The sequence below is a fragment of the Periplaneta americana genome, chromosome 10 (genome assembly GCF_040183065.1).
Source record: "Periplaneta americana isolate PAMFEO1 chromosome 10, P.americana_PAMFEO1_priV1, whole genome shotgun sequence".
NCBI classification, from domain to species: domain Eukaryota; kingdom Metazoa; phylum Arthropoda; class Insecta; order Blattodea; family Blattidae; genus Periplaneta; species Periplaneta americana.
In genome coordinates, this window is record NC_091126.1 from 97004270 (window position 1) to 97027066 (window position 22797).

Sequence of the window (22797 nt, forward strand, 5' to 3'; positions counted from 1 at the left end):
TAATTATAGCTGTTAATTTTGTTGTTATTTTTATTTGCTGCTTTACTAGAGACGTAGAAAAAGTATGTTACAATAAAAATTTATTGATCACGTTTTATTTCCAATTCTGGTGTGATTATTATTACTTAACCTCATCCCACTTTGTTAACTACGTAAGCCTACACTACAAGTACCGGTACACGTAAGTTGCTCCATTAATTCATATTTCCATTATTATTGTTGTAAAGAGAAATGCAAATTAATATTTATTGATTTCATAGTTAATTATCGCTATAATCTTGAATGAGTGAAGCTATTATAGTAAATTTCAGTTCGTTTTGCACAAACAAAAATTATATTAACTTATTTCTTGCAGGTATCTTCGAGTTTATGGTGGAATTTAATATACTTCATTAAAATAATAAATTAACTTTATGCATTTAATATTTCAATAATGGAAGGAAGGTGTTAATTTTACAAAAGAACACGACAACGAAAGTGTAACATATTTTGTCGTCTGCTAGGAGAGAGATCTGCGATGATGAGGCGATAGTAGCGATCCTAGTGGTGGGCAACAACCTATGTTTGCATTTTTACTACATATTGAGCTTCGCGACTGTATATAGTAGACTGTGGTAATGTGTTATGGGGAGGCTCACGGAAACGGAAGAGGAGCTCTCCACATGTACCACCAACACTTTCAAAACAGAAATCACCCTCACCACACAATGTCTGCTCGACTTCATCAGCGCCTTCGAGACGATGGGTCTCTGCGTCCCCGGAGCATTGGTGGAAGACTACGTAGACATCCATTCTCAATTGATGATTACTGTGAAATGAAGGGAAAAGCTATTGAACATTAAATGCAAACAAACTACAACAACCCTTTTCTTCTTTTACAAACATCTCTACAAACAAACAGGGGTGCACACATTCGCATACATTGACGCCCGCGCGCGCAAAATATTTTCAACGGTAACTTCGAAACGAATCGTCAAAAGACGTAAGTTGTTTAACAAAAGGGTTCCTTATTGTTAGATCTATTACCCCTGAGAGTTTGTCGTTGAGATTTTGAATCACTCTGTATATTTAACTACTTATCCGAATATAATAATTAGGATATATGTAAGAGTTCATTATAAATTTTTTGTGTTTGGAATAACTATTAAAAAATCATCATTTTTTTAATTTTCATGCCTCTAAGTTCAATGTACACTGACTACTATGTGAAATAAGAGTGTGCAAAATTTCAACATTTTATCTGTAATAGTTAATGAAGAAAAGGTATACGGGGTGTTAAAAAAAAGTATCAAATATTTTAGGTGATAATATGCATCAAAACAAGGAACAAATGCATAATAAACATAGATCCTGCAACACATACTTTCTCAGATCTGAACACTTGTTCATAGAAGGTGCTCAATGTGACGTCCATTTATGGCAATGCATTTTTCTGCCGTACAATACAGCAGGCTACCAGATAATCATACCGTAGCTGACACCCCTGACATGGAGTAATGAAAAGAAAAGTTTGGTTGCGGATATGATTAGGGAACAGCAGAGATGGTGTTATGAATTTTCGTAATCAGCATGTGTGGGCTGACCAAAATTCCCATGCACTTGAAGAAATAAGGCATCAGCACCGATTCTCAATCAACATATGGGCAGGCGTTCTTGGCGATAGATTAAGGACCATACGTGCAACTACAGAGATTAACTGGGGATCATTATCAGGACTTTCTTATTAACGCATTGCCTACCTTGCTGGAGTATGTGCCATGTCAGCAAAGACTACACATATGGTTCATGCATAATGTCACACCAGCACATTTTTTCCGCAGTGAGCGTGAATACCTGACGCTGATATTTCAGGACCGCTGGATTGATTGAGGAGGCCCCACACCTTGGCCTGCTACTAAATCCCCTAGACTTTTGGTTATCAAGAAGAACCAGGTCAATTTCAAAAAGTGGGTGATTCATTACACCGAAGGGCAGAGGAATGCATTGCCATGAATGAACGTCACATTGAGCAACTCCTATGAACAAGTGTTCAGATCTCAGAAAGTATGTGTTGTAGGACCCATGCTTATTAGACATTTTTTTCTTGTCTTGATGCATACTAGCACTTCCTAAAATATTGGGTACGTTTTTAAACACTCTGTATAAGTAGCCTATACATATATTAAATTTTGAGAAAGGTGGCTTTGAAAGTTAACAACATTCTGACTTACTTTAGTACATGGGCGATTTCATATTTCTCATACATAGAAACCACTTGCAATAGAGAATCACAATTTTTCAGGCATGTTTCTGTTATATTTAACTACTTGCCCCAGAAAAATTAAGACATAATATAATGTACTAACAGTTCGAATATATATATGTGTGTATAATTTATTTATTTAAAAGTAACTTTTCGTTCTGCAAAGGAATTTTACAGTGTTACATTTGTTCGTATCAAATTTCTGCACATTTAGAGACAAAACTAAATTTCTTTCAATCATTTATCATAATACCCTGCTCTCTTAAAATGATTGAGCATATTTCGAATTGAACCAATTGCTTTCCCAAAATACGCCATGAAACTTTTCATATAAAACTTATTTTACCTCCAATGGGAAGTAAAAAGGAGCAAAATTGTATTAAGCTTTTTTGTTTGAAATGTATCGAAGAATAACCCCATAAATTGACATTACTTACGGTTACCTCTGTAGGCCTATATGTAGTCTTAAACTAGATACTTCAGAGAATTTTTAGTACCGAAATCTAAAATTACAATTTTTGGTCATCTTAGAGTACTCTGGTCCGTTATTATTTATCCAGATTCTTTACATCTGGAGAATATTTTAGTTTATTCTTGTTTCTTTAAGTAAACATTACTATGAAGACCTTTTACATCTGTGTAGTTTACTGAATCATATTATATACATTTATGTTTGACACACATTTCACGGTGCTTGTCCTAGTTTTATTATTAATTTATGTTTGTTCTCTATCTTTTGTTTTGGGTTAATACTTGTTTACTTTTATAATTCGTAAGGAATCATCTTGTTAAGTATTTGGGTGTTGAGTTTTAGTGTTCAGTTTTATGATTCATAAGGAATCACCTTGTTAAGTATTTCGGTGTTCAGTTTTAGTGTTCACTTTTATCATTCATAAGGAATCACCTTGTTAAGTATTTGGATGTTTAGTTTTAGTGTTCACTTCTTTAATTCATAAGGAATCACCTTGTTAAATATTTGGGTGATCAGTTTTAGTGTTACAACTTGTTTAGTTTGTGTTTGTGTTTTACTTCTGCCACTTCAAATTTTGTTCGTACTCTAATTTTATGTAATGGGCACTAATAGACATAGATGCTAATACGCCCTACTAAATACCACCACCACCACCACCATCACCACTACCACCACCACCACCACCACCACTTCATGCATTCGTGTCTGTGCACTTATTTCTTTAAAGGTAGCTTTATCTCTAAAATAAACACCGATCAATTCTGGGTAAACATCGTAAACAATGTAACAAAGTATTAAAAGCATATCAAATAGAAAACTCTTCGTCGGGTAGTTATTAAAGCCTGAAACAAGCAAGAAGCCATTACATGTAAACGCGTACAATCCCGTTTTCTTTACAGGAATAACATTTAAATTACACCGTATCAGATTTCGTAATTCTAACTGAATGCAATGTAACATAACCAGTGCTATCATGGGGCCATACGAGGTCATACAGCTAATGGATACCTACAATTTTTAATGACTCATTTCAGGGAAAAAAATTGCTGATACGGAGCCTTGCTAAGTTTTGTACACGGAGATCTACCGTGTATTTTGTATACGGAGATCTGTACTGATTTAGATCACTTTGCTGTTCCTAATGCAGCTGCTTTGATGTTCATGGACGTAAATGATCCAACTCTAAAGGAATCGAATCCAAAACCATACGCCTATATACAGTAAAAGAATAGTTGAAAAACATACTCCAGGATTCAAGACAATTATGCATCTATCGGGAGAGTTTCATTGGGTCTTCTTTAAATGAAGCTTGTTTTACAATTAAAAGTAAAAGCAAAACAATTTCTTTACTTCTTCTTTAACATGAAAACTTCCATTAAATGACGGTTGGAGGGATAGAGAGAGGAGATTAAAATATATTTCAGGAGAAAAAAAGGGGGGTGCGGTGTATGGTCAAGAAACAATTACCATGACAGCACAGAATATACTGGGTGTTCAGTTCAAAATGTGTCATGGCTCGCTGTATGCCGTCATGTGGCTAGCCGATGAGCCTAGAGAATTCAATCTTCCTACACTTCCGCAGAGGTGTATAACCTAAGAGGCAGAAAAGTTGCCTAGCAAGTACGGCGTTCATTCTGAAGAGTACGTACCGATACGTACGGTAACGCCGGTAGTGGCAGGAATGTGAACTGTATGGAAATGCGTACTGTCGGGATATGGGAGAGCGTTAAGACGATTACTTACGTATTTGTTGACATTAACTTCGACGGTCAACATGGACACGGAGCATTTGATTTGTGTTGTGGAATGTTACCGTACGCAACCGATGATAACAAATACCCTGCGTACGACTTGCCGGCGCAAAACAGTTCGAAAGAGGTTATGGTAGCACACAGACCGTACAGACCGCCATCTGTTGCTACGACGTTCAAGTTATACCGTACACGTTCTCAAGTTCAGATTGAAGAACGCCTTAAATAATAGGCAACTTCTCTAACATATAAGCTGAAACTCGCTTCAAATCGGTGACCCAACAACAGTGACGTCATGACACACTTTGAAATGAACACCCAGTAGTATAATATAACGTAAGATAACTCTCTATTATTCGTCGACTTGGTTGACAAGTTGGTATAGCGCTGGCCTTCTATGCCCAAGGTTGCGGGTTCGATCCCGGGCCAGGTCGATGGCATTTAAGTGTGCTTAAATGTGACAGGCTCATGTCAGTAGATTTACTGGCATGTAAAAGAACTCCTGCGGGACAAAATTCCGGCACATCCGGCGACGCTGATATAACCTCTGCAGTTGCGAGCGTCGTTAAATAAACCATAACATAACATAACTCTCTATTATGATCAACTCGCATATTAAGAGCCCTTCTTTCTCGGGTTACGGTCAACTGGTTCTCATCTGGCACAGGACAACAGCGCTCTTCGCCTAGCACCCACAGCAATTCAAGGGTGAGACGTTCCACACGAGTTTTATTCAACGTCTATATTTAGGACTTTTTTCGAACCTAAACTACACGGAAACAAGGTGGAAATCCGGCGCGATGTCGAGGTGATGCTTCGGACAAAACAGGACAGGCCAACGAAGAAAAATTCATAATCCTGCTAAGATTTGAAGTCACGAGCAATTGTTCTTGTAATGTTAAAGCTGCCCATCGTACACCACGGCAGGAGGAATATTCAAGCCTTAAGGTGGATACGAATTTGTAACCTCAAAGTGTCCTCTTTCGTGGACTTCATGGCCGACATGCGGCAGGACCGGTATTTTTCTCTCTGACTAGATTTCTCTTTCGAGGCTGCAGATTGCTTTAGCTCTGAAAATGCGGTTTCTACAACTAGGGTGAACGACTTCCCTTTCTCGGTTGCTCAAACAAGTCTGTACTGGAGCTGGACATCTAAAATCAACATTACAAAAATAATTATTACTCCCTGGATTAAAACCTGAATTTCCAGACGCTGGAAGAATATATTTCGTATCTGCAGTTGTTGAGTCCTTATTTTCTTTACCATTTTTCGGTCCACACTGTGGACGGACGATGAGGTGCTGTCAGGACGACAAAATAATGGAATTGTACTGTTCTTGTTTTCAGATATTGGCCATTACAGATATTCACATACTATGCTCTACAGTATTTAATTCACATTGTAATAAAATAATACATAATGAAGGTACGTTATGATTAGAGCAGTGGCTTCGTTGTCCTCGAAGTTATTTACGAGGTTTCGATCCGAATTCCACTTGTTTCATAGGCGTTATTTAGGTGAGGAAAGGGTAGTGCAATTTTCCCCTCCGAGTTTAAGATTAGAAATATTAAATATTAATTGAGTAGCACTACTAAACCAAATGTTAGTACTGTACCTGTAATATTAAAATATTAATCTTTTATAAAGGCTTAAGAATTAAAAGACGACGTTTTGTGGGGCTAATTCAGGGACTTGTTTGTGGCAATAACGTATCATTCAGAGATATCTTATGCCACTAGGAATGCACGAGAAGATCTGGCAGTTTTAATCCACTGCATAATTGAATGTTAATATTTTCAGCATACGAAATAAATTTAAGAAGACTATATTCACAGTTGTCGACAGGATTTGACACTTATTTTTTCTATTATTTGGAGTAGATTGTACGCGCAACGAGCCCATGTCTTTCGGAATTCGTGATCTAATTACTTCACTATTTATTAGGTAATGTGTCCAGCTTTGGCTTGTCTAGGGAGTTCATTCATTCATTCATTCATTTATTTTATTCCATAGATCTTACATGAGCAATGAAGCTTTAAGATGTGGAACATGTCAACATTTTACAATATTACAATTACAATTTTTACAAATTTTTATAGTTTTACAATTTAGTAATTTTCTACAATTTTTACAATTTTGTACAATTTTTTTACATTTTGGCGAGATGTAGTGAGTTGAGATGAGGTCCGAGGATTCGCCAAAATATTACCCGGCATTTGCCTTTTCGGTGGGGGAAACCTCGGAAAAACCCAACCAGGTAATCAAATCAAAGTGGGTAATCAAATCAAAGGGGTTGATGCCAAGGACTCGCCATAGACCATCCGGCTTCATTCCCACGGCTGGGGAAAACCTCCGAAGAAACAAAAGTCCAAAGGGGGATCCAACCCAAGCCCGAACGCAGCTCCGGATCAGCAGCCCAGCGAGTCTGCCGACTGAGCTACATCGATGGCTCTACTAAAAGTATACAATACATAGCCAATCAGATTATTAAATTTACAAACGCAAACGATCATTCATAAGTTGAGCTATATTATAATACAAAACAATTTAATTAAATTTAAGGCATAAACAATTCAACCAGTTGTGATATACAGAAATTGATAATACATATCATGCAAACTACTTCAAATTACAAACACAAACAATTTATCAGTAGAGCTATATAGATTACTATTCAATTTAAAGCATATACAATTCATCGGCCAAAACTATACAAATATATACAATACAAAGTAGCATGCTTTCATTAAGCTATACAAATTTGTGCAATTAATATCAAGTAGATTAATTCTATTTATAATCATAAACAATTCATCAGTTGAGCTATACATATTACCATTCAATTTACAGTAGGTCTATATACAATTCATCAGTAGAGCTACACAGACTAGTAATCATTTTAAGATCATATACAATTCATCAGCCAAACTATACAAACATATACAATGAAATTAGTTCAATTTACAAACTTATTTTCGTTAAGCTATACAATTCATATGAAGTAGATTAATTCAATTTATAAGCTTAAACAATTCATCAGTTGACCTATATAGTATACTATTCAATTTACAGTACATACAATTCATCAGTTATGCTAAACAAAAAATACAATACACAGTAAACAGATTAAGTCAATATAAAAACATATTTTAGTTGAGCTATATAAAATTGTACATGTCATTTAAGTAGAATAATTCAATTCAAAAGCATAAACAATTCATCAATTGTGTAGAAGGTAGGAGTATGTAGAAAATTGGTTAATAGTGTTATCAGGCTTGTTTAATGTTATAACCGACAACCTGTTCAAGGATTTTATGTCTGAGCGACGCTAAAAAAATACGCACAGATGCAATAAGGCTTGCTGAACTACACGTAGGAGTGGATTTTACAGAAATAATGTTTCTGCATAATTTTCTAAATTATTAAATTACAATTTTGCTACATGGCGTCACCTTTGCGAAAGGGAATATTTAGGTTCTGTCTGCAATAGGATTTGCGCAAATGTAATCGGAAAACTTAGATAGGCATAGCCAATCACAAAGAACAAACAAATTTCATGTCTCAAAGCAACAGTGTCATTCTGTTTAAATGCTTTTATGATCAGGTTAATCCCAACTTTCAAGTTTAGTCCAACTTACGGTACGAAAAATACAGAATGTCCCATAAGTCTGAAACCATAGGCGAAATCACAAAATCACAAAATATGTTCAATATGTCTTCCAAGAACAATTCAAGGCGATGTTTTCATTCTTTCATGACACGGTCAAGGGTGTTTGGATTGATGCTAGCACAGCACACCACAATACACTCCTTCAAGTGAGCCAAGTTTATGATATCGCATATGGTTCCAGAATTGAGCCGTTCAGAGCAGAAGTGGTGTAAGTAAAAAAGGGTAATGAGGGTTAAAGTAAACATTCTGTAAAATACAGCGCAAAGTAGCAATTAATATTCAATTTATTTAAACTATTAGTAGTCAGTGGATAGCACGAGGGACATATTAATTGCTACGTTGAGCTGTATTTTACAGAATTTTTACTTTAAACCTCATTACTTACCCAATTTTGACTTACACCACTTCTGCTCTGAACGGCTCAATTATGAGACGCTCTGTATGTACTGTAGTTAATTTCAGAGGACATAGGGAGGGAGTACGCCATTCGATATACCTTAGGTCTTCCGTAAAATGTCTCGTCTCCACCGAAACAAAAACTGAAATGACGTCTCTGATTTCTTGAACATTTCATTTGTTTATGAAAAAAAAAATATGGTTTATTTAACGACGCTCGCAACTACCGAGGTTATATCAGCGTCTCCGGTGTGCCGGAATTTTGTCCCGCAGGAGTTCATTTACATGCCACTAAATCTTGTGACATGAGCCTGTCGCATCGACCTGGCCCGGGATCGAACCCGCAACCTCTGGCACAGAAGGCCAGCGCTATACTATCTGCGCCACTCAGGGCGACATTTGTTTATGAACATTAAGTAACATATTAATTATTGTTAAAGACATAGTTATATTTCAGGTAGTCTTCCATAAGCCTAGTATTGATACACTTCTGCAGGCAACAAGGAAGCTTCTTTCTCCGCCTTGAAATAGTAGCTCTGGTTGGCTATTTTTTTTATATAGTTATTTAGGGACGTGGAAGGACCGAATATTAACCGATTTTCGCTTACATCAACTAACAATGCACCAAACTATAGTAGTCGTTTTAGCCTGGCGTAACGAGCCCAAATAGAATAGGCGAACTGTTTGGTCATTCCTGCCTGTCCTGATGATGGAACCTTTATGTAGTTTCGAAACGTTGGCTATGTCAAGTTCCAGGACACGGTGGAATAGCCAAAAGCCTCATTCTGATTATTTTCAAATATTTTCCAATTGAATCAATACTCATAATTCATGAGTAGAGGTACGAGGATCACACCGAAACTGTTATTTGTCTTTGTGCCAGTGATTCATGGTCTTAGAATAAGAAACAAAATGAAAAATAATATTGTATAAAAAGGCAGTAATTGGCAATTATAATCTACGTAAATTTCAGTATAAAATAATTTACCCATACATATAAGAATAACAAACAAACACAATTTTATGTATCTAGCCTCGTTGCAATTAATAATAATGTACATTTTTCAGTTTATCATAAGAGATACATGTATATGCAGAAAAACAATTTTTGTACCATGAAAAAGATCATTCTACGTCACAAGACGTAACTGGAACAAATCTGAAACATGATACAGTATTCCTTACCGTACTTATCAGAATCACTAAGTTAGCAACAGCTTTGGTGAGTATAATAGGGCATTTAGTTTATGGCACATCACATTAAATCCATAATTCGTTTCAAGAACTCTTTCAATTTTGCTTTAATGACTATTGTAACTTCTGCGGATTGGTATATACAGCATGGAAGTGAAATAACCCTGCAAATTTTCAGAGCCAATTACTCAGTTTGTATGTAACAAAAAAGTATAATACCATATTGATGGAAAGTCCATAGTTTTGTCAGAAATAAAGTCATCTTCCAAATGTTTAATACCCTCTTATTCGGTAACTATTGCGAGTAGGGTCGAGATTTTTTACTATATCAATATAAAATGTAATAAAGAATCATTTATCCCTCTGGTGTATTTCAATAGCGTGGACGGTTTTCGTGCAAATTTAATTTAAACCCACTAATTTGAAGCCATTGACCATGCGACAGCTTGCAACATTTTAGCCAGAGAGGAAGATGGGCGGTAGTTCACAATGGCAGACAGATCCAAGTTCGTTGAACTAGTTATCTGTTTTACGAAAATAAATAGGCGGCGTTTATTGAAATACAATTACCTGCAAATTTGGAAATATTGCATTTAACTTCGTGTGACTGGAAGATTTAAGTTCTGCCATGTTAAGAACCACTCACGCATATAACTCTCGCCAGCTCTATTGCACTAGCTTTCTTCTGTGTATAAAGTCCGGGTCAGCTTACTTCATACCCTAAGGGTGAAACCTAACCATCCCCCCCCATTACTACATACCGTCTTTGTTCCTGCAATAACTCCTATGTAACATATTTATCGATTTTCAAATTTTTGCTGTATTAAATAACTTTAATAGAGATAGAGCAAATAATAAAATCTCCTACATATATGTAATTATATTTCCTTGTTTCGAAAATGTAAGAATTCACAGTCTTCTATGCACGGTTGCCATGGGATGAATAAATGTGCTTTTTCTTTCTACTGAAAAATTTTATATTTTGCACATAGGAGTTATTGCAGGAACAACGACGATATGCTAGTGGATTGTGATAATTTTCTTATAGTTTGCAGGTTGAATTTTCTTTTGCTAACTTCGTTTCGAATTTCGATACTGACAAATATTACAAATGGTAGTGATTTTGTAACTGGTATATTGGCAGCTGAGACAATTTGTCGGTACTGGAGTTCCATGAAATTAAAATTCTACTAGATTTCTGAGCCGGTTACTGGAAGCTAGTGAAATTTGAACATACTAATAATTAATTAATATTAGTATTAATATTAATACATAATAGTTATTTTATGTGTTGTGGTTATAATTCAAGACTGTAGTCAGGTAAGTTTTCGGAGTTAATACTAATAATTTCATGTGGTCAAACAAAATACGTTTTTAGGTTTGGTCTCGTGAGTTAATTGTTTAGTGAAACCAATGAATTTCGTATTGCCAGACAAAATACTTGACATGTTGATCCCTTTCCCGTATAGTTTGCCTATGAAAATATGTTGCAAATTATTTAATTATTTAGGATAACCTTCCAACATAAAGTAGGTAAGTAAATAAGTAATTTAGCATTTTGAATCGTGTGATATCTGGTAACAGTTGGCAACACTGACAAGACGGCAATATTTGCTGTTTAGGAACTGTTCGTATATGACCCTCACTATACTACCTGGTAAAGCGAACTTCCGACGCGGAAAATATGTGCAACAACAATGCTGTAACGTCATCCTGTGGTAACATAAACGGACACCTGGTCGACTGCAGCGCCCTGACCTACAAGGCCAAGTCGGAAATTCGCATTGCTGCGTAATACTATACTCTGGTCACATAAACAACTCACAGTATATCCGCAAATGTGTAAGAATGATTTTCGTAACTACATTGTAGCAATATGCACAGTAGAGAAGCAGTTTTGATTAGGTTTCTGATCTGTAGCAAGTAATAAAGTCCTAAAAATGTTCAGTAGGTGCTTCGTAGAAATTCATGTTGGAAGCGGGAAAAATGCTACTCTCTGCTTTAGGCATTACAAGAAGCTTGTGGGAGAGTAGTCTTACCAAACCGAACTATTGCAAAATTTCTGGAAGCGAGGCATTCGCTTTCAATCAAGAGCTGACATCCAACGAGCTTTAGCTCGATCAGTGAGCGATATCCAGAAATAATGCTGCAGATGAAGTCTCGTCTTCCAAGGATTTTTCAACGTATTGTGGACATGGCAGTATTGAAGTGTGTTATGCCAAAAGTAACCTAAATACTGTATAGTGTGAAATAGTACCATGTTGTCATTACGTTTCAAATTCCTTAGTAATAACTACATGAACAACATAAACTAAACTATAGTACGTATATTACGATACAAGGCTGGGAAGTGCTTTATACAAAATCGAGGAAAAAATTTTCAATTTCCAAAATTTTGTAATGCACTTCACAAACGTGTCTTGTAGAGTATTTTTTTTTTTTTGCTCGATAGTATATTTTGAAAATAATGTTTCTAAAGATCTTAATATACAGTACGTACACTATGAACAGCTGACTAAAGATTAGCAGCCTGGCCAACGTACAAACTTCACCATAAACTTCAATGAGAAGGAGTAAAAATGATTCAGGTACTTGTAATATTTCGCGTTCAATTAGAATAATTTTTATTTCTTTTTGTTAAGTGTAATTTGAATTGTTTAAATATAGTTCAATACATTTCAAACGCAGTGATTTGTTTCGTATAATGTATATTAATTAGCACTGCCTTTTGCGTATGAATTTTACATGCATTGTAGAATTGTAGCATACATAGAAGGGAGTGGTTTTCATTACAACTCTAGAGCAGTTATTAAATTTGTAATATTTCAACATACTTATCTAGGTTGGAAACTCTGAATTCAGTAAAATCAACGTTCAGTCGTGGCGGCTGTTTGCTGTAACGACGAGAAAACACACTATCGTGCAAAAAAAGTATTTTGCTTCTCTCTCGAAAAATATTTTTAATGTGCACAAACTACGTAAGACCATTATTTTCACATTTTCAGGACTAATATTATTAAAAAACTAATGATTAATATAAGATTCTAATATTTATACCAAGCTGTTAAAAACGTAAGCATGCAAAGTTCCATTAAAATATTTTAAATACTTTTTTAATTTATCAGGGAAAATAAATGTACAATATAAGTTTTCGTAAAATTAGTGAAAAAAAAGTACATTTGATATGATAACCATATTTATTTGTAAGCCAACTTTACAATTCATAGTTATGGTGGACCTTTGCATTTCTGCTTTTCGATCCACCGTCACTTTAATATATACCCCACATACCATCCTTGTTCATTGATGATGGTGCTGCTGCTGCTGCTGCTGATGATGATGATGATTATTATTATTATTATTATTATTATTATTATTATTATTATTATTCCTTTCTTCACCATCCATCTTGTCTTACCATCTATTTTATACCCCATTATTATGTGTTAATATATTAATTTACTAAGTCGTTTCCGTTTAATTCCTATCCTTCTGTTCTAACTGTACTCCTGTCTATCCTTCCCTATCTATCCTCTTCTATTCTCTCTCATACCTATACTGTCTCTTTCCATTTCCCGTTTTCCTATTAAATATTGTATATTCCTTTCATTAATTATTTGCATTATTTTTTATTTTCGATTCTCAAATCCACCTACTCTTTTTCATTCTTTCCCAGATATTTTTCCCTAAATCAGCGGTTCCCAAAGTGTGCTCCGCGGAGCCCTCAGGGCTCCGAGAATGATTCTCAGGGGCTCCTTCCGCGGAATTTATGAAGATGACAAAAATTGCTAATTCCATCTAGTCTCTAGCGGGAAAAACGGAAACTACTTCCATCAAGCCAAAAATACTTTCTGAGAAAGTAGTTTGCGTTCTTCTTGCTACATGGAAGCATTAATATTACATCTATTCGTCACTGGAACTATCTCGATCTTTCTTGCTTGCCAAGTACTCAATGATTCTCGAAATTTATTTTATTTTTTATATACTGGACAGGCAGCGTTTATTATTTGTGGTACGTGGAATCTACAGGGACATCATTTTATTTTTACTAACATTTCTGATATTAACCTGGCTATACCTTTGGGTCAACGATTAAGAACCGGAAACGCCGTTTGCTACCCCCTTTCACGACTGGAGTTCGATGATACTGGCGTAATATACAAACAAATCACTTTACTAGGTACAGGATGGAAGAAAAGTAGTTCATCCATTTACGTAAACTAGGAAATATCGCTATTTTGTGTTTGATAATTTTCATTAGGTTTTTGTTTAATCAAAATACAGTAGAGTATTAACTTTGAGTGTTTTTACTCCCGAACTTAGTTATCCATGAGGACGTATTCATTATGCAGTGTATATTATACTGTCTACAACACATTAGCGTACAATATAGAGAATGAAGTTAAATAGAAAAATAATCATAATATGGATATTTAAACACATTTTTGAAAATGGTGGCCGTTCATTTCGATACAGGCTTCAGTTCTTTTGTGCATATTATCGCAATATAGATTATTGTACGTAATTCCAATTACCAGTTTCGTACTTCGTATTAGTAACTCATGTTGAAATAATTCTCTACCTACTCTATAAAAGAGACCTTACGTACTGTAAATTCGATCTTCACTTCTGCCCGATCCGAAAGGATAAAATTACTCAGACATGCTATCTACTGTCCGTTCAAGTGGTTACGTCGCAGCGTTGTAGAAAGGGAGGAAATCACGTGACAGTTAATTACTTAACGAGGTCCTTTTGTTTAAGTTATTTTAAAGAATTGTATGGGTATAATATTACGTAGACGTCCAATTCCTAACAGAAATTAATGTTCCCAGAAAAGAGCTGACAGCCCAGCCACTAGCATTTACAGAGAGGCGAATAGAAGCAGATGGGGGAAACCGGGATGCGACGTAGGCAAATGGAAAATGATGCAATATTGAAAGCTCTTTCGTCACTGGAAAACGCGAACATATTTTTGGAACGTACTGTTTACTATGACCGTGAGGCTACTATGACTGTATATGCGATCTTGGATCTGTGTGGAGGACGGCTGAATTTCATTAGTAGAAAGGGTGGGAATGAAGTACATACAAAAACTCAGGTACAATAAAAATTGAAGTAAAAATAAAATGATGTCCCTGTACAATCTATTGACTGTTACGTTACCTCAAAAAAATATATACCATATACCAGCATGTTAATTTGATAGCAGATGTGTTGGCTAAACTTTCGTTGAACCGGAACTGTGGCTTAAGACGGGCTCCCTAAAACCTAAGAGTCATTAGCCATCAACCATTGCTCAGTCAAAGGGAGATAACAACAGCTATGACCTTACTTTCAAAGAAGATAGTGCGATATGTTGAACATGATCCTGTCTCTGAGTCTACGATGCCTAGTGTAGAGATATTGAAAGTAACAAAAATATTGTGATTTATATTTGGACATGGGATTCACTGAGTTTGCTGATGAACGTCAACAGTGTGTGATACGTAACAAAGTTTTTCCCAATAATTTTTATGTCTTCTGCCAAGCTTAGACGGCATTTCTCAATTCAAAAATTCACAGATAAAACTGCAGACTACTTCGAAAGAAAAAGTGACGAGCTCCATGCAGTTCAAACAAAATTTTACCTCGTGTAAAAACAAACAACGAGAAAGCACTGAAAACGTCGTACTTGGTTAGTCATGACCAGGCTCTTGCTGGTAAACCTCACCCTTACTGAAACTCTTATGAAACCACTATTAGTGAAGTAGTGAAGTGCATGGTGGACGAGAAAACTGCAAACTTGAATCCACTGTGCCCTTGTCAAATAACACTGTGCATGATGGAATCCAGAATATATGAAAAGACGTAAAAATATCAATATTTTCCGTATCAGTTAAACGAAATTTTCGTTACAACTTGACAAATCCACGGCCTTTGCCGGATTAGCTATGTTAATGATGTTTGTGCGGTGTTAATTTTCAGGTTCTTTCATGAAATATTTTGTTCTGCAGCCATTGCCATCGTCTACAAGCGGTACTGAAATATTTTCTTCTTCATTGAAAACTCGATACCGTGGGACAATTGCATTGACGTGTGCACAGATGGCGCAAAGGCCATGGGAGGTCCTGTTGCTGGCGCTGTTACAAGGATCAAGAAAATTTAAAAAACTGAACAAGTAGTCACTGTGTACTATACCAACACGTCCTCACAACGAAAAAATGCCAGCTTATTAAAGCAGGTACTAGGCAACGCCGTCAAAATTATCAACTTTGTTAAGGCACGACCTTCGCAGTGTAAACTACTTAAAATCCTGTGTGAAGATATGGGTAGTATACACAAGTCATTGTTAGTAATATTACACACAGAAGTGCAATGGTTGTCGGGCGGGAAAGCGTTGTCCCGATTACATGAACTTCGAACGGAAGTTTATTCACTTTTGAATTACCAGAACAGTTTGCTAGCAGATTATTTGAATGATCAGGAATGGTTGTACAAATTATGTTACTTGGCAGACTTTTTCAAAAATGAATTCAGCACATACATACAAGGTAAACGGAAGATTATATTCGATGCTGATGACGAAATTGTCACACTGAAGAAAAATGTAGCGTTCTACATAGAAAGCGTCGACAATAAGAATCTTACGTTTCTCATTGACTTCAAACTTTATAGAAGAAAATAACATAACAATGAATGTCTCATTCATAGCAATAATGAAAGAACACCTTGACAATTTGCTTCAAAATATGAATTAATAATTTCCAAGGGACACTCAGGAATCGATTATAAAGAAATATGAGTGGCTTGTAGATCCATTTCCAGTGATGTCAAAACCAGCAGCTTTCACTGCTGCAGATATGAGGTCCTTATAGACATGGTTTCGAACAGCCACTGTCAGGCATAATTTAAAAGCAAACCATTTCCCAAATTTTGGGCTTTGTTAGGGGAGGGTCTTTTGTTATTAAGTTCAAAAGCTAAATTTCTCTCACTGACTTTTGGTACTGTGTACGTCAGTGAAACGACCTTTTCGAAGTACAGGGCTACAAAAACAAAATATCGAATTTGTTTGGAGACAGAAGACGATATACGTCTTCAACTGACTTCTATGACACCGGACATTGACAAACTCTGTCGCAAGAAACAGGCACATTCTTCACATTAACTTCGGGTGGGTCGACCTGGTTGGCGAGTTGGTATAGCGCTGGCCTTCTATGCCCAAGGTTGTGGGTTCGATCCCGAGCCAGGTCGATGGCATTTAAGTGTGCTTAAGTGCGACAGACTCATGTCAGTAGATTTACTGGCATGTAAAAGAACTCCTGCGGGACAAAATTCCGGCACATCCGGCAACGCTGATACAACCTCTGCAGTTGCGAGCGTCGTTAAATAAAACATAACAATTAAAAAAACTTCGGGTATACATGTTACATTGTAACGTTTTTTAAATATCTTAACTACGTATTAATATCATTTTGTAGATTTAAATAAATTATATCCAGTACTTATTTACTATTGATTCCTTTATTTATTTATATATATACATACAAATATATATATATATATATATATATATATATATATATATATATATATATTCATACTTCCGTTTATGTATCGTGTGAAATATGCTTCATAGAACGTAGGCAGATAAAACTAAAAAGTAAACATTTATTGGGGCTCCACGAGAAACTTTTGCTTCAAAAAGGGCTCCGTGGCTGAAAAAGTTTGGGAACCGCTGCCCTAAATTATTGGTATTTGTTTTCATTTTCTCTATTTTACAGCACTTACATCACTCATTATTTCCATACTATTCTCTACTATATTTAGGCTATATACGTACTTATCCCTTTCCCTTCGCTCCTACTCCCTAATACCCTCCTCTATTGCTTCTTTCACATCTAGAATATTCCTACATTTATAGTACCCCTAATACTACGTCCAACTCCACAACAACGATTCACATTAATTTTCTAATTCACTTAATTTCACTACTAATTACTCTCTCTCTTGCACTTCTCATTTGTTCATATATTCATTGACTTTAATTCATTGTTTCTATGTCTGTCTTACTAAACTCTTTACACGTCTTTATTCTAACACTTGACACTTTATCTATTCTTACTCTATCACTTCTGCCACCCCTGACTTTCTTGCACTCACTTTTTAGCACTCTTTTTCCTCTGTAATTCCATCGCCCTTACTATTCTGTCCTCCATCTTGGCACTCTCTTTTACGAGTAATGTTCTCTCAAATGTATATCTATTAAAGAGTATGGGTAGATGAAGTGGCATGCAGAAATTCATTGCCGTATTTCGGACTCTATTAGATAGACTTCTATATAAGAAATTCTTCCACCACAAGAAAGAGAAAAATATATTTTATAAGGAAGGAAATGTATACTTATGCATCTTTTTGATCCATTAAAGTATAGATGTACTTCGTTAAAAGGAACTATATTGGTCAACTGACTTAATAATGCAATAAATTATATGAGGCGTTTAGTTGCAAAATCAGATACATCAATAAAACATAATTTTTCAGTACGAAGGAAAAACGTTTGCAAGGATCCAAGGATTTGCAACCAATACTACTCTTTCATCATACAAATCCATGTGATGTATCTGGCTTTGGAGCATAACAGTGCTATAGCAGTTGTAGAATCATATGAAGATATGAAATATAACGTTAACTCTTTTTCGAAAAAAAAAAAAACTGATGCATCTGATTTTGCAACTACACGCCTTATATATTCCTTTTATGGAATCACGTTTCTGACATACTCTGACTGTCTTGATTTTCCTCTCTTCTGCTTAGTTTTCAGACATACCTACCTAATGAGTAACTTACCTTTTTCTATGGAACAGTAATTCTTGTCTTCTAATTACAGACCCATAGTGCACAAACTACAATATGGCGTTGAAATTTTTTTTTTTTTTTTACAGCTGTATCTTGAGAGTTCAAAAGCAAAAATTGTCCCTGGAGATTGTTGTAGGTGTTATTATTCGAATTATTAACCGCAACGACAAATTCACGTTGATAATGATTACGTGATCACAGGATATCTGTGGTGTTATGGCATAAGCTTGTATATTTTGCTTATTTTGCAGGAGAGCGGTTTTAAGATAAATGAGGGATACATTAGAAAGAATATTTTCTTATTAGTATTATTGTTAGCTACTAATGGGAGTAGACATATCATGTTTTGCCATAACGTTAGAAACAACATTTGCAACATATCTTAACAAAATATTTTTACCAAAATTGTGCATATCAGCTTCTGCCATAAAGGCACAAATTTAATACTCTGTAATAATGTTTCATCTATTACAGAATGGTCCCGTGCCTGTGCTGTCGTAGGCAACGAACCATAAAAATGTGTCGCTTGTTTATTAAATAAAGATTCATCCGTTCAAAAGCTGAAGAGAGCTGAGGTTCTCGTGATTGATCATAATATAAATTCTTAGAGAAGGATGATTTTTGTCTAACACTTGATCGTTGCCACACTATAAAATGCATATATCTCAACTTTCTAATTTTTTGGTAGTATCTATTCGCACGAGTCCAGATATCTCATTATTTCGTCTTCTGAATTACCACTGCTTTGGAGCTACGCTTACTGAGTTGCATTCCTTCCTGTTTAATTTAATTTCAGTTGACTTTGCTATCTACGTTGAACAAAATCTATTTTAAGGCTCCCATATTTGTGAACAGATGCCACCTTGATCCTTTTGTTTCGTAATTTCTATTTGCAGCTCGCTAAGCTAGAGGTGCAGACTAGGACACTAGCACAGACGCCAGCTTGTGCATTGAATACATTGAAAGCTTCCTTAGGTTTATAGTGTGGCTGGTATCGCGCGAAATTTGCTGCAAGGTTGCTTCTCTGTGAAATATCAAATCTCACACCATAGCTTCAGCGTCCTGTTCTCCACACTTGGTAAACTCTTATATTTCTGAGTGTTTATATGTGTATGTGTGTGTTAGTCTGTTTGAGATGGCATGCATCCAATAATATATCCAATATTTATACAGGGATAGGCTATGTTTTGAATCTCTTCCCTGTCTATTCCCATGCGTCAAACTCTTAGTTACTGAAGTTGAACCTAAGTGTAGTAATTTTGTACATGTCGTAAAGGTTAAATCGCTCGATAGCACTCTATTGGGCATTCTTGTGGGTAGGGCTGTTGGAAGTGTAATTTTCATGGTCCATCACTCAGAGTTGTGTTAATACCTTCGAAAACATATTTTATTTAGCAGCAGTCATTCATTGTTAATGCATAGTTACTAACATGTCATTTACGATTATTTTTTCACTGTTAGTAGCAATGTATTAGGTGTAATAAAATTACGGTGAGTCGAGCTGCCACTGCTCAAACAATAGCAGAAAATGTTTTATATATTGAAGTAATTTATCCCAGACTTCTATCCGGACATGGCCATCTCAATAAGCATTTACACTTATTGGACCTCACTGATGATTTAACTTGTAGAAAATTTTGGATGGATGTTGTCATGGGTGTAAATCAGTTGAGCGCGAAAGGATTGAAAATGCATCAGTTGAGCGCGGAATCAGTTTTGGGTATACATCAGTTGAACGCGGGGTCAGTTTTGGCTATACGTCAATTGAGCGCCGGGTCAGTTTTGGGTATACATCAGTTGAGCGCGGTGGTCAGTTTTCCCTAGCTTAGAGATGACATGTAGCCTGTGAGAAAATTGTATGCAGTGTAAGTCAGACTTGGAGAAAAATTCAGTCCTTGGGGCTTTCTAATGAGTACAATGTATTCTCCTAAGTTCGACAAAACAGAATTAAAAGTTCAGTCCAATAAGAGTAGTGGGTGTGGAAGGTGAAATGAATGCAAATTCTTATTGGTTATCCATCGACGAATACAGTACTGTACTTGCATTTCCTGCCCTCCCCGAGACTTGTGTATGCGCTTCTAGTACCACAGTGGCTTTCGACAGTTCCGTCTCAGAAACGGCACAATTCTCAAATAGAAAAAGGAGAGTCCATTGTTATTTTTATCACTTAAGTCACAAATTGGGGTGATATCTTTTCTTTCTGCCAAGTTTATCCCACTTTACATAACATTTCTAGCCTTCACACACGGACATAGTTTTAACTTCTTATCCTAATTATACAATAAGTAATTTACATACACTTGTAAATATGACGTATGCGTGAAGAAACAACACACAATTTTACTGATAAAGAAATTTGAATTACAAATATCGAACACAAATATTACTTGTTATTTACATTAGGTGTCAACCACTAATGCAGCGAAGGGTGACGGGAATGCTCTACTGATTTTCAGATGAAGAACTTAGGTTCTGTGAAGCCAGATTAAGATGGTAGGGGCTACTGCTTCCTATACGTACTGTGCTTAACTCTTCGAATGATACGAAAGGATTTGTCGACTCGTAGCATGTTTTGTCATGTGACTGACAATGTATGCACGATAGCCAGAACCATCTTGTGGACGACAGATGAGACATTTTTCTTTCATTAGTGCATTTCATATTATAAGTCAAATTCCTTGGCTTCTTAATGCATGGGCACGGTTGACAGTTGCCCGGAGGCCCTAAGAGCACAGGGGCCCCTTACTAATCTATGCAGAGACCATAATTTAACACCAATTTTCCAATCACCCGCCTCAACATTCAGAATTGCTAACTCGGTAGGAGAACAATTACGACTTGCAGCGAAGAGAGTGAGCATGTCTGACATCCAGAAGACCATTGACTTCAAACCAATTATGTATGTATGTATGTATGTATGTATGTATGTATGTATGTATGTATATATGTATGTATGTATGTATGTATGTACTTTTTAATTATTTAACGACGCTGTATCAACTACGAGGTTATTTAGAGTCGATGGGTTTGGTGATAGCGAGATGATATTTGAAGAGATGAGGCCTAGGATTCGCCATAGAATACCTGACTTTGCCTTATGGTTGGGAAAAACCTCGGGAAAAACCCAACCAGGTTAATCACCCAAGCGGGAATCGAACCCGCGCCCGAACTCAACTTCGGATCGGCAGGCAAGTACAGTATGTATGTATGTATGTATGTATGTATGTATGTATGTATGTATGGTATGTATTTATTAACACTGCAATTGGATATACAGGTATAAAGGCATTCTCAATCAGAAATTTCGCAAATGGTTGTGTTGAACACTTGCTCAGTAATAAATAAATCATGATAATTTCATAGTGCGAACCTGTGTTATCTCAGTCTGTATAATTATCAAATACCATTTGATATGTGTAAATGTTTATTTTCAAGTTCAAGGCTCATGTTGCATTATCCAAGCTTTTGTAAGGATTAATATTTGCTGTGCATCACATTTCTTTTTAATGTCAAAACACTGATTTTGTTGGAAGTACTAAAGACATAAGTTTATTTTATAGATAATTTACATTTTTATTCTGTGAGTGGTTATGTAGGCAGAGCCCGGTGCACTGCTTTTCCCGGGGCCTATAATGATGCATAAACTAGCTCGTATTTGATTTCTTAAGTTTCCTAAAAATGGGATATGTCAATATCAAAAGCAGAGTTCTCACATTTTTAGTTGTACTACTCAATTATTTATTTTTATTTTAAATTGAGAGAGAGTCATTTCCATAACTTCTGCAGAACATGGAGGATGTAACTCACAACCATTATACTTTATACTATATTCATAATACGTTAACATCTTTATTACATTTAGTAGCTGTTCTAATGTTTGATCACTGCTAGAAAGCTGCAAGTAGGTAATAAAAATCTGTGGATTGTTGCGTTAAGTGTATTTTAATTTGTGTGAAGGAATGTATGTATTTTTGGGTATGTATGCATCTGTCTACATAGGCACTCCCCCCCCCCCAACTTGTCTGAACTCTTTTTTTTTTTCCTATTAACATTAGAAAATATTGAATTCAAAAGAGTTTTCTTACTTTTGTTTATGATTAAGTCTCTGTGCTTAAGTTGATAAATTAATGTCTTCAGATCATGTGTGTGGACTGTAATATTTATTTTAAATTTCTAAATGTAAAAGAGGAATAGAGGCACTGTAATGTTTCTTTTGTAACAGCAGAAGTCTGCAGGT

The 22797-nt window shown here is 35.8% G+C and overlaps 1 protein-coding gene across 14 annotated transcripts in view; it reads left to right on the plus strand.

The window, feature by feature from the left end:
• Ipk1 (Inositol phosphate kinase 1) overlaps window positions 1-22797 on the plus strand; it is a 1778442-nt gene that overhangs the window by 832881 nt on the left and 922764 nt on the right. For 2 of the 14 annotated variants that reach the window (XM_069837969.1, XM_069837973.1), the window contains exon 1: window positions 19467-19638. The exons of the other annotated variants lie outside the window; for them this stretch is intronic. The gene's annotated coding sequence lies outside the window, so the exon portion shown is untranslated. Of the gene's footprint in view, window positions 1-19466; window positions 19639-22797 lie in introns of those variants that run through there. 14 annotated transcript variants of the gene reach the window in all.